This window comes from Lissotriton vulgaris, chromosome 3_1 (assembly GCF_964263255.1).
Source record: "Lissotriton vulgaris chromosome 3_1, aLisVul1.2, whole genome shotgun sequence".
Classification (NCBI taxonomy): domain Eukaryota; kingdom Metazoa; phylum Chordata; class Amphibia; order Caudata; family Salamandridae; genus Lissotriton; species Lissotriton vulgaris.
Genome location: NC_141689.1, coordinates 662,430,935 through 662,455,478, shown reverse-complemented (window position 1 = coordinate 662,455,478; position 24,544 = coordinate 662,430,935). Strand labels below are relative to the sequence as shown.

Genomic DNA, 24,544 nt, shown 5'->3' with positions numbered 1-24,544 from the left:
AGAGATCTGGGCCTAAATCCATCGTTTCTCTGCTCACCATGCCATTCCAGTCTGACCCCAGCCATACGCAAATCAGTCTTGATCCTATGCCCAATATGAACAGTCCAGTCCGAACTGCCAGGCCAGGTCCTCACTGGACTGGAAACAAGCATCCTGGGACCGATTTCGGGCTTTCAGCCCTCATCAGCCAGGATAGCTTGATTCCAGTGGCATGGAGAGCACGGGACCCACGTTTGGGCATACCCGTCCCACTCTAGGTGACAAAAGCAAATAGAACAACTGATGGACAGAATTCAGAATAATGTCATACATTCACCCCAGTTCAGAGATCTGGGCTTAAATCCATCGTTTTTTTGCCCACCATGCCATTCCAGTTTGGACCCAGCCATATGCAAATCAGTCTTGATCCTGCACCCAATGTGAACAGTCCAGCCCGAACTGCCAGGCCATATGTATTCAAGTATCCTTTCATTCGGGAAGTGAACACAAAGCTGTACCCACTGAACTATGCACATAAAATATTGCTCTTTGATATGCATGGTACATGTTCTTTGCAGCAGGCATATTACCCCTCTGCACAACCTTAGATGAGTAAAAAAGCTACTAGACAAAACATGCTCCCATCTCTCTCCAGCAGGTACATTCAACACCAAAGTTATCTTGGCACTTGTATTGTTGACCGAAACCTGTTGAATATACGAAGAACTTTGCAGTGTTTTTAAAACTCCTGCACTTGTACAAAACCGGTCCCCCCAAACTAAACTAGCCCCCTACCCTTCCAGTCACCCTGGGAAATGCCTGCTCCTGACCTTTCACTGCTCCTGTCCAGTCAGTACTCCTGCTCATGCTCGATCAACACTCATGCTTCGTCAATTTCCCGGCCCCCTTCCCTTCTCCTGCCCCGTCACTTCTCCTGGTGCTTAACTTCTCCTGGCCGTCACTTCTCCTGCCCAGTTCACTGCTCTTGCCCCGTTCACTGCTCCTATCCGTTCACTGCTCCTGCCTGGTTACCGCTCTTGCTCATGCCTAATGACCGCCCCTGCCCCATCACTTATCTGCTTCATCACTTCTCCTGCCCCGTCACCTCTCCTGTCACATAACCTCTCCTGTCCCATCACCTCTCCTGCCCTGTCACATCACCTGCCCGTCACTTCTCCTGCCCGGTCACTTCTCCTGCCCAGTCACTTCTCCTGCCTGGTCACCTCTCTTGCCCTGTCATATCACCTGCACGTCATGTCACGTGTCCATCACGTCACCTGCCCGTCACTTCTCCTGCCCGGTCACTTCTCCTGTCCCGTCACTTCTCCTGTCCTGTCACTTTTCGTGCACTGTCACTTCTGCCCCATTCACTGCTCCTGCCCCATTCACTGCTCCTGCCCCGTTCACTGCTCCTGCCCCGTTCACTGTTCCTGCCCCGTTCACTGCTCCTGTCCGTTCACCGCTCCTGCCCGGTTACCACTCCTGCTCATGCCTAATCACCGCTCCTGCCCCATTACTTCTCCTGCCCTGTCACCTCTCCTGCCCATCACCTCTCTTGCCCATCACATCTCCTGCCTGTCATGTTACCTACCCATCACTTCTTGTGCCTCGGCCTCAATCGGAATGACAATGGGCCTGCCCGCAGTCTGTGAGAGCTCAGGGGGGGGGCTGCTGCAGCCTCTGGAGTTCACAGGGAAGTGCGAGCCGCCCCTGGAAGCAGAAAAAAAGTGATTGTTTTCAAGGAGGACTATTCTTGCCGTCCTGGGATGCTTTTTTGAAAGTAAGAAGTAGGGGAACGGACTGGAATAATTTTTAGAAGTAGGGGCACCCCGTGCCCTTCCATCCCCGCCCACTTCTACCACTGATATATATCAATTGGTATGTATATAGTACAAAACAGTTTCATCCATAGTGAAGCAAGTCGCATAATACTGGAACGGTTAGGTGACTGGGCTGAGGAAAATACTATCCTGGCCAACATACAATATGGTTTCCGGGCAGGTCTGGGGACATTGGAGCAAAGTCTTATCTTATCGATTTTTATGGGAAAGTACATGAGAGAGCCTTTGACTCTGTGAGACATTAGGCTTTATGGGCTATCCTTGAACAGCTAGGGGTAGATATACACATAATCCACACCTTAGACACCTATATTGTGACGCTAAGGCACAAGTTTGTTTAGGCCCAGGTGGAGAACCCACAGCCACATTTCCTATTAGGAAAGGAGTCAGGCAAGGTTGTGTCCTTGCTCCTTTCCTTTATAACCTGTAGATCAAAGGTTTATGCAAAGCATTAATTAAGGGCAACATTGACTTTCCATAAATAGCCGGGCGTCCCATCCCTGCCCTTCTTTAGGGCAGGCTCAGCGCCAAGATGCTCCCTCCGGAGCGATAGTAGCGCTTTACAAAAGCCAATAAATATCAAATATCAAATATCTTTATGCAAATGATGCAGTTTTAATGTCCCGCACGCAAATAGCTCTACAACGAGTTTTAAACAGTTTTGTTAAGTTTATGGGACATTTGGATCTCAAGGTGAATACTTCCAAAACTTACATCATGAGATGTGGGCCTGGGAGTCACATATGCAGGGACATGTTCCTGGAGGGCCGGAAAATAGAGCACACTACCAGCTTTGCATACCTAGGAATATTGTTTGAGCACACTGATTCTTGGACTCGAGACATTAATGCCAAAAAACTCGTAATGGCTAGGACTACGTTGTCCCTGGTAAACTTTGCAAGGAAATTAGGGAGAAGACCACCACGGGAACTCATACAGATTTACAACGCGAAATGCGTCCCTGCAGCTTTGTACGGAGCAGGATTGTGGTGCTTCATTGAGACTCAGTCACTGTCAACGGATGGAAGATATATTTTTTAAATGTATTTTAGCTGTTCCCAGCAGTCTCTCTGCATATGTCTGTCACTCAGAGCTCGGGTTGCCATTTATTTCAGACCTGATAAAAATGGAGCCTGTTCTTCTCTGGCACAGAATTTGGTCGAAACCTGAGACCAAGCTAAATAAGGAAGTTTTAGCAGATAGTTTAAAGCTTGAAGGAGCACTACTGATCCCATGGCTGAGGTTTATTAGAAATGTTATGTCTGAGCTTGGCCACTCGGAGTATTATAATACCCAAGCTCAATGCAGTTGATCAGTAGAAAGCAACTAAAAAAACAGGGCCTCCTTAATCTGAACTCAATTAGATTGGCGAGCGAGAGCTTAAAGCCCACTGTGCAATATAACCAATTGATTTTATCCTCTTTTAACATTCAATCCTACTTAATGATTGTACCTGGTGGCTACTACAGATTTTTATTAACCCGTTTAAGATTTAATATTTTTCACACGCTAGTGAGCTTCCCAGATATGAACGATTGGTCGCGAACTCTAGGACTTTGTCCGTGTGACAACTGTTCGGATCAATCGACAATTATCGTTCTGTTATTTTGTAGGTTCTATAGTAACTGGAGGAAAATTTGGATTGTCCGGATTTTAAAAGAGTTTGACCTGAGACAATGCCACCCTGCATTGCTGGCGCTGCAGCTCCTGGACGATGTACATAGAGCCTGGCAGATAGGCATGTTTTAAAAAAAAATTCTTAGCCACAGAAAATCTATCATTTTGTAAATGTGGAGACTATTACAATTGTTTGTTTGCTGACTTTATTAATGTAATCATGTATAGTTTTTAACATTTTATAATCTTAATGAATGAACTGTTTATTTGTACTTTTATGATTGTCTCAAAAAGCAATCGAATAAAGTCTCTTTGATTTGATTTGTGTAACAAGTCTGTGAACTGTCAGAGAGAATCAAGAGTGCCTGTGTACTTTCATCAAAGGTGATAAGAAGGTTTTCTCTGATATCTGTCAGATAATTATGTACGTTGTACAGCTCTGAAACCACATTGGCAATCATTCAGGATAAATTTTGTTTATGTATATATCTATTGGCATGTATATAGTGCAAACTTAGCTGGGGAGCAACAGAGAGTTGTACATTACATGGGGTTTGGGTGTCGATTTCAAGAATATGTACATCAAGTGAGGATTACACAGTTACATTTCACTTAACATTTTTTAGGACAAGGAAATTAAGTGATTTGCCTAGATTCACACGATGTAAAGCCAAGCACAGATGTCAGGATGCTGATCTAGGTCTTGAAGATCCACAGCTGCCCACTCGAGCCATTAAGCTACATCTCCACTCTATTCTTGTGTTGACGTTGTCTGGTAACCTCTCTTCCCAAGTATTTGCTGAGATAATGGAGGTTGGACAGTGTCTGTAATAGTATAGCACTTGGCAAAGTTCTATTGGTTTATTCAGTGGGTGGGTGATTGTTGCATGTTTCAGATGATTTGGAACAGTTCCACCTAAAAAAGGATGCATTTATAAGATTTGATTCATCAATTGCAAGTCTGGCAACAGTTTCAGCATGCAAACTATCCAACAGCATTCCCTGAGTAGGTTGGAGGATTTTATTTTTTTGGCTTGTTTTAAACTCCTTCCCCCATCATGGGGTTGAAAGAGGTGAGGGAGAATTGGAGCCAAGTGCGATTGAGGAGTTCATATATGTTGTTAGCAATAGCTGCTCAGATCTTTATCATAGTGATTTTGAAAAGAAATGATCAAAAGTTCTACGCAGCGTTGCTTTTGTTGTACGAATCTTCCAGTACTTCCATGTTAATCACTTCTTGGGAGATGCTGAATATTATTTTCGTTGTTTTGTTGCCATGAAGTTATGTTTAGCAAGCAAGATTTTTAATGTGAATTTAACTGTCTTGCAATATGCCCTTTTCTGATCCCTGAAGGTGGCTTGCCTGCTTCTGACATACAGGCAACCTATATTATCAAACTTCTTTTTCATTTGATCTAGATCAGTTTTTCCTAAACTGAGGGTCGCAGCTGATTTTTGGTGAGTCAGTTCAGTTCAGTTGTTCTTTATTCGATGATTTAAAAACATCATAAAAGTACACATATATACAAAATTAAAAATAGAATAAAATTACATCTGAACAACATCTTGATTTGCGTTTAAAATCAGGTAAAAAATGTACTCTTAAGTGTCCAATGATTAGCCCTCTCCTCTTGTATTTCTTAACCTTACAGCAATCTTACTAAAATTCATTCTACAACAAAGTGTCTACGGGTCGTTAGCTCTTTGCAAAAAAAGTAAAGCAGTTTTAGCATGACAGAACTTCTCTTTTTTTTAAATCTCCACCAAAATTTTATGCCTAGGATACTTAAAAAAGGGGCACAGAAGTACAAAATGAAATGTGTCCTGCGGAGATCGCTTGTCGCAACCGCAAGCACCCTTCTGCTCAATTGTCAATGTAAAACCTGGCCGATCAGCCAGTATATGTGGTAATAAATTGAGCCTAAAACGAGTCATTGAAATCCTATCCTGTGCATTGTGCATCAAATACAGATATGGCTCCATGCCCTCATTGTTTTTTATAAAACTGTGGGCACCTACAGAGTGTTTGGTCATCTCCTCTTCTGCTCTACGTGTGGAAAACTGATCAGACAACATTCTTTTGATTTTCAGTTTATCAGGGTGTGAGATAGTGCTGGGGTTAATAAAAAGGTCCTTCCGGTCAATACCCTCCAAAGTGACCTTAACATACTTTAACCATGGTATTTGTAACCCTTTATCCCTGTGCAGACAGTCTCTCAAAATTTGTCTGCTTAGTTCTGCCTCAGGGTTTACCCAGATTTTTAACATGCCATGATGGGTCTTAACTTGACCTGGTCCTCTATGAAAGGTATCCCCAATTCACTATGAACAATTGCAGCTGGGGTACTCTGGGGGACTTTTAAAACCCTTCACAAATATTTGTTTTCCTCCAGTTGCAGTTGGTCCACATTAACATAACCCCACCATTCTGATCTGTACGTGACTTTCGAACAGCCTATCGAATTATAAAGGTTCATAACCTGTTCCGGGGACCAGCGACCTAGCCTTCGGCCAAAATTTCCTATTGCCCCATTTGCGGACATTAGTTTAGTGCAGCGATCCTCCTCTAGGGATCTACATTTTAGTGCTCCGTCAAATAGCAACCCCAGGTAAGAGAAAGACTGCACCTTTTCTAGTGTGTGGTTCCCTATTTTATATTAGAACCTCTTACAAGGCTTGGTTCTAGCCAACATCACAAAGGACTTGCTCAGGTTCACCGACAGATCCAAAGTGCCCTTAAATTTAACAAATCCATCAGTTAAACATTTTAGGCTCCTCGGGGTGCGGGCAAGCAGGACCGCGTCGTCCGCGTATAAAAGCACCGGTATGTGGCGCGGTCCTACTCTCGGGCAATCTGTGTTTAGATCAATCAAAGCCTGCTCTAGGTTGTTAATATAAAGTGAAAACAGGAAGGGGGCAAGAATGCAGCCCTGTCTCACCCCGCTCATACAAGGGAATGGTTCTGTGTCCCCCCCCTCCGTGTTATAACGAACTTTGGCTGTCGTGTCCCAATGCAACTCTCTAAGGATGTTGATCAAACCTGGGTCAGTTCCCATATCCCTCATCAGGCACCATAGCTTTTTCCTGTTAACATGGTCAAAAGCAGCCGCTACGTCCATGAACCCCATATACATAGCTTCATTGCTGGCTTTGGTATATTTTGCAACCAGCAAATAAAGATTAAGGCATTGGTCACTTGTAGACCTCCCTGTTCTAAAGCCATACTGGATATCCATTATTATGTGGTGATCTTTTGTCTATTCCATGAGCCGCTGCAAGATTACCCGACCCAAGATTTTAGCTGAGACATCAATCAGGGAGATTGGTCTATAGCATTGCAGATTATCCCTGTTGCCCTTCTTGAAGATGGGAACAATGACTGCAATAGACCTGGAGCGAGGTAAACCATACTGAACTACCGCATTTAACACTCTGTGAGAATGGGAACCCAAAAATCTACATTGCTCAAGTACAAGTCAGGTGGTGAGCCATCGGGGCCTGGGGCTTTGTTACATGTGAGGCCCTGGATCCCCTGTATTATTTCAGCTAGAGAGAACTCGATGACCGAGCCCTGTTGTTCAGCCCACCCCCTCTCCAGATCTGTATCCTGGTTATGATTGTACAATCCCTCAAAATGTGATACCCACTGTTCCGGTAAGATGTTCGTCCCAATCCCAGGGGTATTACTATCCTGAAAGCATGGATTATTTATAATCCTCCAGAACTGAGTCATGTCCCTTCTTTCTCCAGCCTCTCTTAGGTCTGCCCATGCTTCAGTTTGAAGAGTAATCTTTCTTTGTTTGAGCGCGTATTTGTATGTTCGTCTGCACTGGACTATTCTTAAATTGTCCCTGGGGTTAGATTTTAAACTGGATTTTAGGTCTCTCAGGGCTCGTAAGCACTTTCTGTCGAACCATCTCGGCTGCATGTTTTTCCTCATGGGGGCTTTTGTTTTTAGTAGACCTTCTACCAGTTTGGTCACTGACCTAAATGGCCTGACCAAATTGCTCCCCTCTATCATGGGATCTAGGCATTTATCAATCTGTACTTTTCCTTTTACCATTAAATCATTATAGAAGGCTTCACCGTCAATTTTTGACCATTTAAGTCGCCTTCCCTGGTCGGTTACCTTCAACTCACTGTCCACCTGGGGGCATGCCTTGGGTCGACCCCGCTGTATTAGTTTTACGGTTAGGGGGTTATGGTCGCTAAATGCACTCCAGTCTATCCCCACTGTGCTAATCCAATTTTTTGCATGCATGGACGCTAATATATAATCAATATAAGAGGAAGATCCTCTCCCTTTAAAAGTTGGAATGAGGGACCCATCTTCCTCCAGGCGGACCAAATCAATCGTGTGTTCCAGATCGTGGGTCTTTAGGAGATTACTAAGGCCTGTTCCCTCTGGGGAATGTTCAAAGTGTGGGCCCTTCTCAATGGGACATCGGGAGCAGTCTGCATTCAAGGGGAACAGGGTTGGACACATATGACAGTTAAAATCGCCCATTATTAATATAGTGGTTTCTAAAGCTCCTTTTCTATGGGCTACTTCCTGATGAAGTCTATAGTCCAATTCCTTTAATGTAGGATTATTTCCTTTTGCAGACCCTACATTATATAAGTTGAACAAAGTCAACCTTAGCCCAAAACTGGTAAAACCTAACGCCTGGATGGTGTGTGAGGACCAAGAAGGACGGGTCCAAACTCCTTTCAGGTTTAGGTCTACATATAATGATAAACCTCCAATCGCTCTTCCTGACCTTGCTTTTTGAGCTGGCACAAAGAAACATTTGTACCCTGCCATATGGAGGGGGTTACTGTCAACTGCCCAGGTCTCTTGTAGGCTAATTATCTGAAACCCACTGTGTACTGTCTCCATTCGTTGTTGTTAAATTTTCCTGCCAGGCCCGCAATATTCCAGGACAATATTTTTAGCTCCCCCACCACTTGAGGTTCCCTGTCTAGGTTTTTATCTCTCTGACTTTGGACACTCAGCCCCTCCTAGGTACTTGAAGGTGTAATTTGTATCCCAAGTCTCTGTGTTGGTGACAGGGCTGGTACCACCCTCAACTTCTCTTCCAGTGTACTACATGTTCGGGAGCTAGGTTGATTTTCAGTCTCCTGGGGGACCTCCCTATTGGGGCTTATTAATAAATAAGGTACTTTCCTTACAGGGAGTTGTGGCCAGACATCATTTTTAATCCCACTCAACTCTCTTCCTGCCCAGTCCAGTAAGCTAATTTTGACGCTCTCACTCCTGATTGACTCCACTACTTGATCCGATGATATTCGTGGTCAATCATTGTCTTCTAGGGACATAAGGGGACCAAATCTGTTTTCCCAGTTGGGAACATCTTGTTCTTTTACCACAGCATCGTTCGTGGGATAGCTTCGAACCACATTGACATTTTGGCCCATCCCCAGTCTCCCCAGGTAATGCTTTGATCGTGGGGGGCACATTGCATGGGATAAAAATATCCCAGCGGCAACGTTCTTATGTTACTTGCTGATTGAAAAGAGCCACTAGTTAATATGTGCTCCACCAATCTAATGTCCCTGAAGTTCACAATTATTCAGTTGCCCACCAGGTCTTTGCTTTTCCTGCCAATCCAATTCACCCTTCTGACATGCAAGATTTCTCCACTTTTATTCCCTACCAGTGGTCTGTTCTCATTCAGCCAAGCTATTGTCTTGTTTATAAGTTCTGGGTAGGACTCTTTCTGATCTGGCTTCAATTCTGGGACTCCCCTAAGTACCTTTACATAGGGGCATGTCTCGGGCGGAAGATTTATACTAGGTAGGGGCTTGATTGATCTTGGGTTGGTTTCTCGACTTGGATATTGTGTCTCTGGTGATTTGTTAATCAACAGCTTTTTATTTTGCAATTGTGCTGGTAACATGCTAGACCCTCTATCTAGAACACTAGTACCTCCGTCCTGGCGGGATACAGCATTCATTTTTATCTGCAAACCTAGGGATGATGGGTCTTGTGTTGCACTTTGTGGGTTACTGACAGTACAGTCGGATAGTGTGGCAGACTGAAGGACTTTGCTAGTTTCTGATGTGGAAATACTACCACTCGCACTGAGGTTCCCCGGGCTGCCCAGTATCCTTTCCCTCTTGTGTAAATCATTTATAATTTTATCCAGTCGGCTGGCGAGTGGTTTGATCTGATTAACTATAAATATTTCTAAAGATTTTTGTAGATCTGTAACCACTTGAGCCATCCAGCTTGGGGGGCTAACTGTTGGGCCACTTGGACTTCATAAACCTCTTCCTCTATGTGTCTAGTTTGGGGGATGGTTGACCTTGATTTGATTTTCTTAGTACCTGGGTTCTTCTGGCATACTCTTCTTTTCTTACTGGTGGAAGCTTTCTTATCTGACAAGGAAGTCACCTGGACTTCACCAATAGCCAACAGTGCGCAAGAGTGGGTGATTGACTCAAGGCTAGTGCCTGGGTAAACAACTGTTCTCTCATTGATATTATCCTGAGGTGAAGTGAGAGGGTCAATTAGTGGTGTTAAAGACAGTCGTCTCTCCGTGCGCTCTATTTCGTTGGAGACTGCCTCTAGGGCTTTCCGCAAGATGCGATCAATCGCGGTAGGTTGTATATTAGGAGGGGGCTATGAGTTAAGATCCTGAACAATTACCCTTGGTGTAAGAGGGACATTTGATTTTGCTTTTGCTGCACGGGTATTTGCTTTGTTAGCCATACTATGTTCAGTCACTAGGTTAAGTGTGACTACCCCAATATCTTAAATCAAACACTCACAGAAAAGCACTCCAAGCCCCGAACATTAACAGATATTCCATGGACCAGGGAGCCCCTCTCTAGCCCTCTTCTTTTTGCTTACAGTTTTTAAGGGCCCAGTGTTCAGTTCGGTAGTCCTTCTGCAACTCCTTCTCGAGTCACCGGTTACTATCACTCCCTCCGAAATGAAAAGGCCAGAACCTAAGGGCCAAAGGGAGCAGCCCAGCCCAGCCTCCTCCGGCCTCTGACGGCCTTGGATGGTGCCACCCTTGTCCGGGGCTTAGCCCGGCGCTGCCCGCGCACGTCCCACGACGCAGGGGCTCTCAGTGTTAGCCCGGCGCTGCCCGCGCGCGTCCCACGACGCAGGGGCTCTCAGTGATCTTTATGCGCCTCCGGGCGCGGGACAAGGTGTGCGCGGCTTCCGGGCGCAGGGGATGATGAGGCTTGAAGTACCCCCCTCACTGCGGCCGCGCCGTGATGTGGAAAGGCTGCGGTGTAAGGGGAAACCGGCGGGTATGGCGTGATGCGGGGCGCCATACAGCAATGGGGCAGAAGTCACCAGGAGCCCCCACAGCAAGCACACATGTCAGTAGTCCAGAGCCCCGCTCCACCGGGGCTCTCAGTGATTTTTATGCACCTCCGGGCGTGGGACAAGGCGTGCGCGGCTTCCGGGCGCAGGGGATGATGGGGATTGAAGTCGCCCCTCACTGCGGCCGCGCCGTGATGTGGAAAGGCTGCGGCGGCAGGGGGAGACCGGCGGCAAGGGCGTGATGCCGGGCGCCAACAGCAATGGGGCAGAAGTCACCAGGAGCCCCCACAGCAAGCATACAGGTCAGTAGTCCAGAGCCATATGTTAAAACACCTGCACATTACATGCAGCGTAATGACACAAGCTGAAATACTGCTCTCCCTGGTGGCCCCGCACTCCCGGGACCCGGAGTCTCAGGAGCGTGAGGTGTTCGTGCATCCCTTTGCCTGCTGATTAGGAAGTGAAAGGGTCCAGCCCGCTGGTGAGTTGTAAAAGTCCAAGCAATAATTAAAGATACCTTTAAATTCTGTATTTATCTTATCACATATGCTATGCTTCAAAGACAGAGGTGGAATGCCAATCCTATGTCGCTATGCCTTCTGGATTATTGCTGCTTATGTGACTCGTGTTTACAAACATCTCTCACTTTACAGTGATAGAAAGAAAAGTAAAGTGAATTATGTGACAATGTTGCTGGTGTACAGAGCGTGAAAGGAAAAAACGCGGAATGTCATATTTTCATAAACACGGCAAAATGTAAATAACTTTAAATGAACTGTACACTTTCAGCAGTTAAGAACGTAAAAATGAATCACTTTTTATGCAATTCTGGAATATGATGGAAGCAAAATTTTTAATAGGACCAGAACAAATCAAGACACTTTACTCTGTGATGCACAAAAAATAAATATTCACTGAAGCCCCATTTCCACGTATTATCATTTGTGTTCGTTATAGTTTTATCAGTAAAAATGTATGCCTGCGCAAAGTTAGTGGGCGTTTGAATTGAAAAAAAATGCTTTCTGTAAGTTACAATGCGCTATAACATGATGCTAAAGTTACATTAAAAAAACACCTACTTCATGTCCATTATAGCTAGATGGGTCACCAAAGTCTGTTGTGCTAAAAAGCGGGCCATGGTTCTAAAATGTTTGGGAAGCACTGATCTATACTTCTGTTGCAGTCCTTGATTTTTCATGGATAGTGGGGGACTAAGTATTTTTTTAGTGGCTGGAATCTATTCTGCATTAAATTGGATTAACAACTTTATATGAGTTCTTTGTAAACTGTGTTCACTTGTTGCTTGCATAAGATGTTTAGTTACCGTTTAGGGTAGGATTTGGATTTAGTCAGATTCAGGTACAATATGTTACAGAGGAAGAGGGTGATTAGTGAGTGGCAAGCCCTCTACAGGTTGCACATTTAGTGCCTCAGATTCAATGTTGTAAGTGAATACCTCCAGATCAAGAACTTGACCTTCTGTGTGAGAAAGGACACCCATCCCTTGCACAAAGCCCTATGCTTTTTATATTATCAGATCTATCCACCTACTGATAAAACCTACCATGATAATATTTTTTTGAGTGAAGAATAGGATATGCAAGACGAGATGTTCTCTTTCTAGAGCAAAATTAATGGCTGTTATAGTGAAGCAACAATTTCTTCTTTTTAACAACTTTATTTTAAAGTTTTTGTTCATGGTTACAGGGAATACAATAATATGTTTTGTTAATAGCTCTGAACATTTTCTTAAAGAATTTACTTTTCCTGGTCATTATGTAGGGCTGTGACCCTAAGTTTCTTATTATGTTCTATAGACTGTTGCTTATCCTCCAAGAATTCTCAGACTCATGTTTATGCTGCCCATTTTCTTCTGCCCTGACAACTTTTCTCAAGGCAAGCTTCATTATAGTACATCAGACATAGTTGTTGGGTCTTTTATTCTTTATGAGGGCTTTGATAGGTAGCCAGCTCTTCCCAGACTTGTGCACCGTGTTCTGTATAATGTCAAATTGCTATTCCATTGCATAAATAGCCGTTTTTGTTATAGAAGGGTACCATACCTTGTTTTACCCTTGCTGCAGGAGACCCACTGACTTTGGACGTGTGTTGCTGAACGGCAGTGCTGCCATCTCGGGGCCTGGTCCCCCCCCGCCGCTGTACTTTAACATTGCGGCCGCCGAGCGAGGGGACTACAGCCCCCACAATTCCCGTAGGCCCCGCCCACTGACCTCATCGCCCGCGCCGGGAGGCGCTCAAAAGCAGCGGCGCTCCACTGGAGGTGCGGGAGCCGTTTTTGTTATAGAAGGGAACCGTACCTTGTTTTACCCTTGCTGCAGGAGACCCACTGACTTTGGACGTGTGTTGCTGAACGGGAGTGCTGCCATCTCGGGGCCTGGTCCCCCCTGCCGCCGCACTTTAACATCGCGGCCGCCGAGCGGGGGGACTACAGCCCCCACAATTCCCGTAAGCCCCGCCCACTGACCTCATCGCCCGTGCCCGGAGGCGCTCAAAAGCAGCGGCGCGCCACTGGAGGAGCGGGAGACCTTTTTGTTATAGAAGGGAACCGTACCTTGTTTTACCCTTGCTGCAGGAGACCCACTGACTTTGGATGTGTGTTGCTGAACGGGAGTGCTGCCATCTCGGGGCCTGGTCCCCCCCGCCGCCGCACTTCAACAGTACAGCCCCCACAATTCCCGTAAGCCCCGCCCACTGACCTCATCGCCCGCGCCCGGAGGCGCTCAAAAGCAGCGGCACTTCTCCGGCAACGCGGGACGCGCGCGGGCGTGTGCCGGGCGAAGCCCGGGCAAAGGGCGGCCCCTCTGAGGCCCTCAGAGACCGTTAGAGACTGGGCTGGGCCCCCCCTTTCATTGACTTATTTGTGATAAAGTATATTTGTCATTTGATGTAGCAAGCTGCGAAGTCTATAATTATTCTGCTACATTGTTTATGAAGTGGTAGCTTGCGCAGTTTGTTGGACCATAGTGTTTATTTTTGTTTAGAATTGGTTTTACTAGCAAACAATGACGTTGTCTCCCATAAAAGACAGGTACCCATCAATAGGAGGAGTTAACTAGCGTACGCTGGATGATTTCTTATTCAGGGTTAACACTGGAACAGACAAGGAACTCGCTCTGTCTGAGCGACGGGCGGAGAGACGCCGTTCCATCAAATGCATCAAAAACAAGAGATCATCTATAGGTTCCCCAAAGTTAACGATTTCCCCTATCCATAGTATTTCTCCTGTAATTGGGGATATTGAGGTATCCCTAAATATCAGTATCCCACTACTTTTGCAAGAAAATACTCCCCCATTAGTTGTAGTCAATTACTTGACTATAAATGATTCATCTTTGAATTGTAGTTTGATTCCAGACGCAGGAGCCCTGCCCGACACTTTGCCAATGCGAGTGGACTTACCTAACATAGTAAAGGGAGCACCCAAAATCCACAGAGCCCAAGGTCCACCGCCCAAAAGAAGGAAAAAGAGGGGGGATTCTCTATATAAAAACAAGGCTATTGGTAAAAATGGGGGGCCCTCCGACAAACCTTCCCCCAATGCACCTACACCAATCCTGATGGTCAATTCAATACCTACCTCGATAAATGATCCATCTAGCACAAATTTATTGGGCAGTATAGAGCAAATATTAAGATCGTTCACGCTACCATTAGTTGAGAGATTGAAGGGATTAACCAGCCAAATTGAGAAGCTAGAAAAGGAGTTAGGGGAAATTAAAGTGGCAATTAAGGAACCTTCTAAACCTGAACTAGAGCACCATCCCTCCGCACCACCTTTAAATACCACTGTTCAGAATGGTATAAAAACCACGACTTTGCCTAAACCAAAACCCCGCAAAATATTACCCATTAATACTGCAGCCATAAATAGTAAAAATAACGCCAAGAAGATACAGGAAGGTGTAATCTCAGATAAACTAGGAAATGCCCAGCCAAACCATCTGGCCAGAAATGCCCCCAAATCCATTGACCAAGAAAAACCAGCAAAGACATTCCCAGTTAAGAAGCTCAGAGTAGAGTTGCCCCCGGAAGCGGCGCCATATGTTGCAGTCCTCACCAGGGTGCCAGCACCAGTGGATGGATGTGGAGAAGACCAACGTGGGCTAAAAAATAAAGTCATACACTGGCTGAGGCAGAATTGCCCACTCCCACCGCAAATAAATGGGGCAATACTTAATGTTAGATGTCTAGCCTAGTTGGGGAAAAGAACCAAGGATTTATCGGGTGACATGGTCATCACAAATTTTCAAGATGACAGAGTTGTTAGATACATTGTAAATGGGTTTCCACAAAATGTAGATAACGCTATTACTGTACGTGATCTAACTTACTTCTACCCAAGAGGAATAGTCACCCCGATACCCAACCTCAGGCCTTTGGGTTATCAACAGAACAATTATGCAACCTCCTCACTCTGCCACCAGAACCTGGGTTTTGGGCACTCTACTCAGAGGCAGGATGGTTATCTTAGACCCATCTCTCACCACCAGCAGAACAACCATGCAACCCCCCCACTCTGTCCCCGGAATCTTGGCTTTGGGCCCTCCATCCAGAGGCAGGATGATTGTCTTAGACCTTTCTCTTATGATCAAGGTGATTACCCCTGGCCCACTTTTAACCACTTCGCAGCATTGTTATTGTTATTGTTATTGTTATTGTTATTGTGGATTTATATAGCGCCGGGTCACCTACAGGTCTCAGGGCTCAGGGCGCTTTGACCACAGAACATAACATCCGGGATATAAAAGGGTGGAGTGCTTAAGCTAAGCTGAGTGCTGCTCTGAACAAGTTGGTCTTCAAGGCTTTCCTGAAGCGGAGTAGATTCCCCTCCTTTCGGAGTGTTTCAGGCAGGGCGTTCCAAAGGTTCGGAAATAAAACCGAGAAAGATCTCCCTCCCATTGTGGCCAGCTTAAAACGAGGACATACAAGGAGTTTGGCATCAGAGGACCTGAGATTTCTTTCCGGTCTATATATCTCAATCCGTTCCTTGATGTAGGTCGGGGCCTTCCCATAGATGGCTTTATGGGCTATGCAGAGGCTTTTAAAGAGGGACTAATTTGCGCAACTATCTTAGAAGACCTGTGCAAGTGCCAACCACGGTGGAAACCTGGTTGGTCATTGAGAGGGCGCTGTCCAATTTAATACCCAGACTTTTAACCGTGGCTGCTGGCTGTGGGGTTGGGCCCAGCTCCTGGGGCCAGTACATGTCGCTCCAGGAGGGCATGGAGGGAGTCGATTGACTCTGTTTAGGGGATATAGCTGATAATGATGTCGTTGAAAAGGTCCCCTGCACAACTGTAAAGTCAAACACAACCTGTAATGTGTATGTTTCCCCCCCAAAGCATACTTCCTGCCAAAAATCAGTGAGTGTTTGTGTGACCATAGACAAGGGGCAACCAGTTCATGCACAAGCCCCAGGCAGGGGAGACATAAGGGGGAAGGTGGCCAATGAGGCAGTTAGAATTGTGTCTTGGAACATCGCTGGTTTGGCCGCCAAAATTAATAATAAAGAATGGCGCCAGTATATACACAAATTCCCCATAATATGCTTACAGGAAACTTGGGCAGTTGATAATCACTCATTACATTTACAAGGGTATACATGTTTCTCTGTTCCAGCAAGGAAATCTAGATCAGGCAGGGCTATGGGTGGGCTATCATTATATGTGGACCTGAACCTCCCTGGTACATGGTCAACTACAAATTGTAATTCTCATGATATCCAAGAGGTGCGGCTCAAGGGTAAAGGACTTAACTTGACAATACTAAATGTGTATAATAACGTGGCGGGTGGAGGATGTAATGTACTGATACGGGAACTGGAGCATAGACTGCGCCAAGACTCTACCGGCAAAGCCAAAACTTATGCCCAAAACAGTCTAATCATGGGGGATTTTAACTGTCACCTCTGCCCAGCCCTTTTTCCAATAGACGTGACATGGTCGCGATGCCCGGAGGACAATGGAGCCCACTTTGAGCACACAGTAGAAGGCGATGCCTTAACAAAATTTCTATTGAATCAGGATCTGGTTCACACCATGGACATAATGCATATGTCAAAGGACGAGACCCTGCCGCCTACCTTCAAGTGTAGAGGATGCTCATCGTATATTGACTACATTATCGCCTCAAGAGCCTTTATAAACAGAATCTCTAGGGTTGGCATAGAATGGAACCCGTTTAGCGATCATAACCCTTTGGTGTTAGACATATTATGCCAGCCCGCTCCAATCCGGGAAAAGCTTGTAGCGGTATCTGGGAGGGTTACTGATCAGGGCAGACGCCTAAGGTGGTCTAAGATCGATGGGCAAAGGTTTTATGAATCACTTATGGAGAAGAGGAAAACAGCCATTGAGGCGTGTTTAGATGAGACAATTGAAGGGCGGCAGCTACTCACAGCATTTGAACACATAGCACACTTGGTAGATGGGATGTCAAAGACTAGGGCCCGGGCAAAAGAGACTGGTAGCCAGCCGCGATGGTTCGACCGAGACTGCTCTAAAGCACTGAGGGAGCTCGAAGACAGTATCAAAGTAAAGCCTAGGGACATCACTCGGGTTGCGTCCTGCAGGAAAAAATACAAAAGTGAGCTGAGCAGGAGAAAAAAGGCATTACAAGCAGAAGGTTGGGCGGACCTTAGAGAAGCGGGGGAAAAGAGGGACATGACTGAATTTTGGAAAATAATCAACAGACCCACATTCCAGGATGACATGGCCCCTAAATTAGGAACAAACATCACGCCCAACATGTGGATTACTCACTATAGGGGTCTATATAATCATGAAATAGACACACAGTATGAAAATAGGAATGCAGACCAAGGTCAGCTCGTAGTTTTTTCCTTAAAGGAAATCAAGGTCGGGATCGAGGGGCTATCTAAAAATAAAGCACCTGGCCCGGATGGAATCCCGCCTGATCTGTTCCTTAGCTCGGTGGAAGTATGGGCCCCTACAATGACGAGAGTCATCAATACTGCAATCCGCTATGGCTTACCGCCCTCTTGGTCTACTGCCACCATCGTCCCTATTTTCAAAAAGGGTAATAGGGACGACCCACAATGCTATCGCCCCATTTCCCTGATTGATGTATCCGCCAAAATCCTGGGAAGGGGGATATTAAACCGGTTGTCTGAGTGGACAGAAGCAAATAACATCATCTCAGACGCACAGTATGGTTTTAGGATGGGTCGTTCTATGAGCGACCAATGCTTGAACCTCTACATGATAGCAGCCAAATACACTATGGCCAGTGATGAATCCCTTTATATGGGGTTCATGGATCTGGCAGCCGCCTTTGATCATGTTAATAGAGGCAAGCTCTGGAACATGATGACCAGTATGGGGATAGAGGTTGGCCTCATTAACATATTAAGGGAATTGCATAGTAATACCTCAGCGCAATTCAGGTATAACATTGAGGGTGGATGCACTGACTCCTTCCAATGTAAAAGTGGGGTCCGTCAAGGCTGCATCCTGGTGCCTTTTTTATTCTCCCTTTATATTAATAATCTTGAACAGCACCTCTTACAGTTGGGATCCGACTGTCCACGAGTAGGGTCGCGTCATGTTCCTGTGTTACTTTATGCAGATGACGCGGTCCTCCTCGGACGCACACCAAAGAGTTTACAGATTTTAATTGATGGTTTTCTTTCTTTTATGGGTTCATTAGACCTTTCGGTCAACTTGGGTAAATCTTATATTTTATCTGCTGGTAAAAAACCATCCAACAAATGTACCTTTACAATAGGGAGTCACAAGATAGAGAAGGTTAAGTCATTCTCAAATTTCTGGGCTTACTGTTTGATGGGTTATTAAAATATAATGCCCTGATAGAGGATCATTGCCGTAAAATGAACGCCGCCAATGGGGCAATAGCTGGTTATGGCCGAAGGCTGGGGAGGTGGTGCCCCCAACAGGTGATGATACTATACAACTCAATATGCTGCTCTAAAGTTACTTATGGGGCAGAGGTGTGGGGCTTTGCAAACACTTGCCAACTGCGGCGGGAGGAGAATAAACATCTACGATCTGTCTTGAAAGCCCCTCACAGTTTATCAGCCGCAATAGCACACAGGGAGTTAGGGATCCCCTAACTTGAAGATTCGATAAAGGTTAGGCCAATTTTAGCCTGGCTTAAAATCTGGAAAAACCCAGAGGCGAGCCTAAGCAGGGAAATATTGAAGGACTGCATGGGCAGAGAAAAATGGTCGCGAATCCTGTGGCTCAGTTAAGTAAAATCTGTATTGGTAACTCTGGGCCTAGGGAATCTTTTTATCGATCCGACAGCGATCATCTCCCAGCATAAGAAAATTGTTAAAAAAGCGTTTTTTGCCCACAAAGCCGCACAGAGAATAGAAAAAGAAAGGGCTAAAACCACGGTGTGCGCATATAATCTTGTAAAGACTACAGAAGGAATGGAACCTTACCTATATCTGTTACACAACACACAGGAAAGGTTTTTAATGACCCGTTTTAGGCTCAATTTTTTACCATATTTATTGGGATCACCATTAGGGTATTCACTTACTATTGAGCAGAAGGGAACCTGCGGCTGCGACAATAGGTCTCCGCAGGATTCCCTTCATTTTGTATTGATATGTCCATTTTATTCTGAACCCAGGCGTAGATTCTTGGTAGATATTTTGAAAAAAATCTAATATAAAACGTGCTAAAGCGGCTTTGATTTTTTTACAACAGGCGTCGGACCCCCTTACATTGTGCTGCATTATTAATTTTATTAAAGTAGCTGTTCGACTAAGAGCAACTAGAGGGGGGGGAATTGTGGGACCTCTGTGATTGTTTTTAATGGATTATAATGTTTTATTGAATTCACTGGGACTTTGCTGTTGCACTTACATCAGGATACATGTTAATTTGATGGTTTGTTTTTTAAAAGAAATGAACTCAATGTATATTGAATGTTTGCACTTTTATGGTTATTTTTAATCATCGAATAAAGAATCCAAATGAAAATGAATAGTCCATATCTTTGCCTACCACACATGTATTGTAGTAGCAATCTGGTTTTTCTAGGCATGTGTGATTGCCAGACTAGCCACCAACAATATGTGGCAAATTATATCACTTATTGGTGTGGAGAGTGGGTATATGAGACAATATTTCCTTGCAGTAGATTTGTATATGGATGCAGGACCACCATGTTTGAAATAGAGTGCCACTCTCGCCACAATTTTTAGGTTGAGCCAGGCAGGGCAGCGCATGCAGTGCTCTGCGAGCCGTGCTGTATTGGATTCTGGAACAGAAGCGCGCACTATCCGCCCATATATGTCATTGACTTGTGTCATTGTCCTTCGTAAATACTGGCTTCTGATTCGTAAATAGACTTGTTAGTCCCTCCTTACAACCACAATGTCTTCATTCGTAACCTCCTATGAGGACTAGCCCTTTTACTTCTGTTGTTACACAGTGAGTCTTTTTTAGTCTGTAAACACTATTTTCTTTAAATAGTTTCTCCTACTACAAGCACAGCATGCTTTCCTGCAACATTCAGCACGACATGCATGCTTTCACTTTCTAAGTAGCCCGGGACAATGGCGGCTGCTTCTTTGAATAAGTCTGGCATTTACAAAAGTTTGAGCTATTGGCATTGCACATAACAATGCCTTTTATTTATGTGCTAATTATCAAAACATATAAATAAAAGCCATCGTCATTTACAATGCCAATAGCTTAACCTCTCACAAATTCTTATTGGAACATGTATCTGGGGTTCCAAACATAGCTTTTAGCCTTGTTGGTAATAAGTAGCATCTAGTCGTGATACAATATGTGCTGTTTTTATGTGGTACATGAATCAATGGTTTATCTGCCCTAACCCAGATTTTAGACCAAGTTCCATTTGATATGCTGATGAAGACAAATTTATGGAGCGCACTGATGCTCCTGGGAGTGTCCCAGTGCTAGTCTTGCAGCAAGTACAAAAATACTGATTAATAGCCAAGTTTTCAACTTTGTTTTAAAAGCAAGTTCTGAACTTTCCTGACTCAGATGCGGAGGGAGAGTACTACATACAGAGGGGCCTAGAAAGGAGAAAGAGCATCTACCAGTCCTTGTCCTCCTCAATCATGGCACTCTAATTCTCTAGGTATATCAATCCTCCAATCTCTTTCTCATTTGCATTCATGTAGTAGTTGTCGTTTACATATTTGTCAACAAGGCCATGCTCTTTTGCCTTTGTTTATTAAAAATGATAGCTTCTAATTGGGTCTTCTCCTTGCCTGCCAATTATCTCCCCAGGTACCTGCCCAGAGTTATAATTGATTTATACTAAATTTATTTCAGTGTTAGGGCAAGGTTTTCATGACTTTCCACTCTTGGGTTAACTTCAACCCCGAAGAAAGGTCTTCCCAATAGTGTAGGGTTATATTGATTCTATTTTGTGAACCCTGAGTCTAACACTCCAGTTTGGAAATCAGGAGAATTTATGATTGGTGTTATTGGTGAGGGGAATGATATTGCCCCTTTCTTTTTTTCTACCCTTTGCCAACATTTCAGGAGGACTAAGACTCCAGTTTGGAAATCAGGGGTGTGCTTGGTTGACGTCATGGGCGAGGGGAATGATATTGCCCCATTCTTTTTTGCTACCCATTGCCAACATTTCAGGAGGATTGTGGTTGTCTGCGATAGGTAATTGATTTCTGGGCCTCGCCATAGATGGATGTCACAGTGAAGAGTGTAGGTGCACTGGCTACTGTTCTATGTTCCATCTATAACGACATCTTCCTCTATGGGTATGATTCGAGTCAAGATCAGGATGGATCTGAGCTGCTTGTATATTGTAAGCTTTTATGTAAGGAAATCCCAGACTCCCTCAACCCTTGCACTATGGTAAAGGGTGGTCTTGTGTACTCTTGGAGTCCTGTCATTCCACACAAAGGAGATCGATTTCTTCTGAATTTGATCTACCACAGTTTTAGGGACTTTGAGGGGTATTGTCTGAGGTAGATATAGGAGGTGGGCTAGGAAAATTTATTTTTACTCTCATAATCCTTCCTATGCAGGGTATTATTAACCCCCTCATTGGTAGAGGTTATTGTAAAATGTCTAAAATATGGTGGGCTAGTGTCCTCATATATTTCAGAGATTTTCCATTGTATATTTATTCTATATTTATTCTGAAATATTTAATTGATCATTCCACTCAACTCAAGCTATTTTCTGTTAGTGGCTCCTGGGAATCCTGCTGTTGGAGACATATATTGCATGTGACTTGAACAATATCTTAAATCCGGAAATCTCAGCAAAAAGTATTATCTCCTCGATTAGGGATAAGAGGGATATTTTCCTATCAGCAACGAAGTAGAGAACATCATCAGCAAATAATGCCAGCTTACGCTGTTCTTTGGCTATGTTTAATCCGTTTATATTTGGATTTCTAAAAATTCTTTGGACAAAGATTTCATTGGTAGGGCAAATATTAAGAGTGAGTGGGGATTACCCTATCTTGTCTGTCTTGTTATTGGTATTCTACAGAATACTTACCATTCCCAACTATTTTGATCAAGGACTCTTTATAATTATCATTATCAAGCCACCTTCAATATATATTGTTAATCAACCCTATCAAAAGGTTTCTCTGCATCTAACGAGAAAAAAATAATTTCCTGCTTTCTTCTTTTTGCGACTGCCGCTAATCTCCTATTGTCACCTGTGTAGTGATCTTTATAAAGCTTGATTGTTGAGAAAATATGAAATAGGGCCAAGTAGAGAGCAGTTTTTCTTTTTGGAGCACACAATACAAAGCAAGGATAATATCATTATAAAACACTAAAATGGGGTAAAGAGAAATAGAGGGAAGAAATCTAATTTAATTAAATAGTCCCTCATTTTCCCCCAGATTCGTTGAAACTTGACAGGTGAACCTCGTATTGTAGCTGTCTCTGGTTCGAGTTCATATACCTGCGTGATTTCCCTCCACCATGCTTCATAAGTTGGTGCGAGCTCAGATTTCAACTTATTACCAATTATTAGCCTAGCAAAAGTTATAGCATAAATTACCCAATCTTCTCTTTTACTCCCTAATACAATCATCTTAGGGGAAAGGGTAATCATAGAGAGCTGTATAAGTTCAATTCTGTGAAGTATAGAAGTCCAAAATGTATTTAATCTAGTGCAGTTAACAACATGTATATCATCTGTGGCCTCAGTAAACATCATGGATAGCAATAGGGTGCTTTATACAATTTCTGAGTTTGAGAGGGGTATCATGAAAATCAAACAAAGTGCAATACACTTGATCACATAGTCTGGTTGCGTTAATGATTTTACAAAAATGGTCAAGGCTGTGAATAATCTACACTCATATATTTCTCAAACACTTGCTCTAGCAGACATCATGCTTACAGCCCTACTCAGTATCTACAATCAATCCTAGTACTACATAAGTATCAAAATGCACAGGGCTTCAATGACGTATTTACAAGCACTGCACTCCATTTATAGATCAGACATATATATTTTTGTCTCATGTTCTCTGTTTCCTTGCTTGTTCAGTTCTCCTCGTGATGTCTTTCCTTCTTGTCATCCATGAATTCTGGACTATATTTTTGTTGTTAGTCTTTCTTTGTCCGCTGTCTTTACCTCATCATAGTGTGTTTCTTGTTTTTCCTTCCCTAGGAGGATATTCTTCCTTTGCCACTACTCAGTATCTACAATCAATCCTAGTACTATATAATTATCAAAATGCACAGAGCTTCAATGACGTATTTACAAGCACTGCACTCCATTTATAGATCACACATATAAAAGGTATGTCAACAATACATTGATAATCCTATTGACATAGAAAGGGTTAAAAATACTTGATTTGGCATAAATACAAAACATACATTTATAACCTCCCAATACAACACAAGAATTAGGGAAAGATAGAAAACAAAAAAAACTAGAAAGGGAGAATCAAGTAAAACAGCACACATATATCAATTCAAATTATACTAATATGCTGGCTGAGCAGGTGGTAAAAATAGCATCACAGTAACATGAACAGGATACAGCATATCTTCCTGCTCCCTCGTTGTTCACTTCTTTGCATTGTTTATGCTGCTTTTGTATTCCTCTTATTCTCTCCTTGTTTCTGGTTTTCCCTGTTGCTCCTTCTTTCAGTTTACCAGATTAATTGCTTCTGTTATATAAGAAAGGGGGTTATGTAGTATCCTGTTCATGTTAATGTCATGCAATTTTCACCACCTGCTCAGTCAGTGTGTTGTGCTGTGTGCTGCATTGAATTCTGGAGTGATGATGCGCTTTGGAATGTTGGGTGCCTGAGTGGTAAACTTACAGTTGAGAATTGGCTGAGCAGGAGGCAGGCTGCTCCTGGTGGGGCTGATCTACACAACATGTAATGTACTACAATGAGCTACCTGTGTGGACATCATTAGTACAAATAAATATATGATCATGATACTTATGTAGTACTAGGATTGATTGTAGATACCGAGTAGTGATAAAGGAAGAGTATCCTCCTGAAGGACTGGGTTCTTTGGACCCAGCGGTGCCAGGGCACAACACCTGAAACCTTCGTGGGTAACCTGCTCCGGCGTACAAATCACAGAGACACGGGACACTTCCTTCGGCGTCAAAGAGTCAAGGTTTATTTACTGCAGGGAACACAGAAGTCACAAGAAGTACATCGAGTGTAGTTCGGGGAGACTGCTTCAAATTGTATTTGTGGATCGCTCCTTTTATACAGTTTCTACCCATAGGATAACATGATACACAATAGTTTACAACCTGGTTCCCACAAGTCGCTCTCAGAGGGGTCGCTTAGATCACTTTGAAACACA

At 44.0% G+C, this 24,544-nt stretch overlaps 1 protein-coding gene across 2 annotated transcripts in view; it reads left to right on the top strand.

Annotated features, from left to right (window-relative positions):
* Window positions 1-24,544, top strand: part of ST8SIA4 (ST8 alpha-N-acetyl-neuraminide alpha-2,8-sialyltransferase 4) — a 511,314-nt gene that overhangs the window by 6,691 nt on the left and 480,079 nt on the right. The window lies entirely within an intron of this gene.